Source organism: Amblyomma americanum, chromosome 1 (assembly GCF_052857255.1).
Source record: "Amblyomma americanum isolate KBUSLIRL-KWMA chromosome 1, ASM5285725v1, whole genome shotgun sequence".
Lineage (NCBI taxonomy): Eukaryota > Metazoa > Arthropoda > Arachnida > Ixodida > Ixodidae > Amblyomma > Amblyomma americanum.
Genome location: NC_135497.1, coordinates 103470683 through 103473177, shown reverse-complemented (window position 1 = coordinate 103473177; position 2495 = coordinate 103470683). Strand labels below are relative to the sequence as shown.

Sequence of the window (2495 nt, the reverse complement as noted above, 5' to 3'; positions counted from 1 at the left end):
CATTTATACTTCTATACCTGAGCATAAATTCAATTTGTTTTGTTAACAGGTTAAAGTTTTTTCAAAAGCTGCATTGGGCAAGAAAGCGAACTGAGGCTGGCAACTCCGGTAGCATCTGAGCGCCGGTTTTTTGGTAGTTTGGACCTCGCTTCGTTTTGTTGGTTTTGTACTGTGCTTGCATTTGCTATGCCAGGGAAGCCGTATTTCAGTGTAGAAGCAAAGGTTTTGCTGACTATTTTGTAAAAAGGTACAGCAGCGTAATCGAGTGCAAAAAAAAAGAATGCTATTTCCCTGAATGCGAAGGCAAAAACATGGGAGCAGCTGTGGCTTCAGTATAACAGCATGCCGACGTGCACCCACGGCAAATCAAACTAAAATAATTATGGGATAATCTCAAACAATAACTGAAGAAGGCGAAGGCACAGCAGACCAGGAGCGTGATGGGCATAGGTAAATTTTCTTTATTCTTTTCTTCCCTCATTTCTTCTCCCGGAAAATGTTTTCTTCCCTCAGAAAGTTGCAAGTATATATTATAAAGTTTTGCAGGCAGCGGACCACCGCCTGAAATATTGGATGACAGCCTTGCCCGAATCAAGGCACTCGTGCCGCATGTGGCGGTGCGAGTGCCAAATCCCTTCGATAGCAACAAGCCATCGCAGCCGGCATGCCAGCCAGCCAGACCGTCACCGACATTACTGGCGGCATGGTGCTAGGGAACGCGCAGCCTGAAGACAGCGACGGTGGTAAGCGAAACATCGTTTCTACTGCGACTACCACCGTATTTGTGGTTCTGCGGCCACCTTAGCGTGCCTCACTGCTTCGTATTGAATGCTCGATTGCTGCTAACGGCCAGTGCAGTTGCGATCGATAAGCAAATGGCTTGCTGGCCTCCCTTCTCGACATTACCATCCTCAACTATCACAAAACGGCTCGACCACACATGTGCTCTGTTGGGAATCAATATTTACATTTTTTGTTGCTACTGTGACTGTTATGGACATTTCCCTTTCGTGGGGCACAGTTTGCACAATCAACACATGAGCGGAATATGTAAAAAATAATAGTCTATTCCTTTGCCACTTTCCTCAACTTGCCAACTCTTCCACTGCAATATAGTACTCTGCTTCCAGGAATGCAGACAGCTGCTTTCCTTTTTCATGAAGAGCTAGTAACACTGTGTGACTAGGCAAACACCGTATGCCTGCTCTGAATGCACACTATCAAGCTCCCATTGCAACACAGCTGCGTGAGCTTATTGTGTTCAAAAAACACTGTAGAGAGTTCATCATGCATTATGTGCCATTAAGGCGGTACAGTATAGACATGCACTAGCATAATTGCTGCATTCATTTGTTCTGAACATGTGAGTTAGGTGCCATGAAGTTTGCTTTTCTTATGTGTCATTTATTGGTTTTGTTGTAAAACATAGTGAAATGTTTTATCAACACTCTTTTCTGCAGAATTCGTGATGAGCCTAGGCTAAGGTGACCAAGGAGGTTTCCTCGACAGTTCTGGTCTGAGCTCTCCAGCACCCCCTCTTAGCCATAGTGGGCCATCAACAGACGACACGGCCACAAGGGCTTCATGCAGCCAGAATACAGAAGACGGAGGAGCCCAGCAAGGCTCTTCATCTGAGGCAGTGGTCCGCCGTTGACGCAGCGCTGTCAACGGAGCTGGAGGCACGCCTTCGTTCTGCAGAAGATGAGCGCAGTCCGAGGCGCACTCAGCATGAGAAGGCAGAACATGATCAACGATGAGCATACCTTGAAAGAAGAACGCTACGCTGACGAACGTGGAAACGCAGTGGGTTGCATAATATGAAGGTTCAAGTTTTAAAAGCCAAGGAACAGGCTCAGAACTTGAAGCGAGAAAGTATGCTCAAAAAGCTGGAACTCCTTGCAGCAGGAGGCAATGCTGAACCTGTCCATATGCAGCATACTGAATAAAGTCATTTTCATACAGTCATGTTTATCTGTCTTATAAAATCAGCACTGTCTGACTTACTGGCATTAGGTTGTAATATGCAGCATTATTCGCAGTTTACCTCTACACAGTGTCCATATAGCTGTCATCTTCACTAGTGAAGCAACGCTGGATAAGGTGCCTTCGATGCTGGGGGCCCAAAAGTGAGTCGGGTTCAGGCAAATCCACACTTGCATCTTCAGGCTCTGGCTCATCGTCATTAGGGATGGGATCCTGCAAGGTACAAGCAACGTTATGCAGTACTGCACATGCCATTATTATTGCAGCTGACCGCTCTGTTAGCGTTTCCAGCTTTGTCCTCAGGAAAGCAAAACGTTTCTTCCAGACTCCAAAAGCCTGCTCAATGGAATTTATTCTTCTAATATGACTTCTGTTGTACCTGCAAGGAACATGACAGAACATGACCTTGCGCGTGTTTCGCATCACTTCAGCCAAGTCAATTCTTCCTTACCTTTTCTCTGAAGTTGTTCGAGGGTACCTCAAGGGAGTCATCAAGAAGGGCAAACAAGTGT

At 46.1% G+C, this 2495-nt stretch overlaps 1 long non-coding RNA gene across 1 annotated transcript; it reads left to right on the top strand.

Moving 5' to 3' along the window:
* The first annotated feature begins 617 nt into the window (after window positions 1–617).
* On the top strand, window positions 618–1961 carry LOC144134708 (uncharacterized). Its single transcript, XR_013315221.1, has 2 exons — window positions 618–743; window positions 1461–1961. It is a non-coding gene; the product is annotated as an uncharacterized LOC144134708 (long non-coding RNA).
* The last annotated feature ends 534 nt before the right edge of the window (window positions 1962–2495 follow it).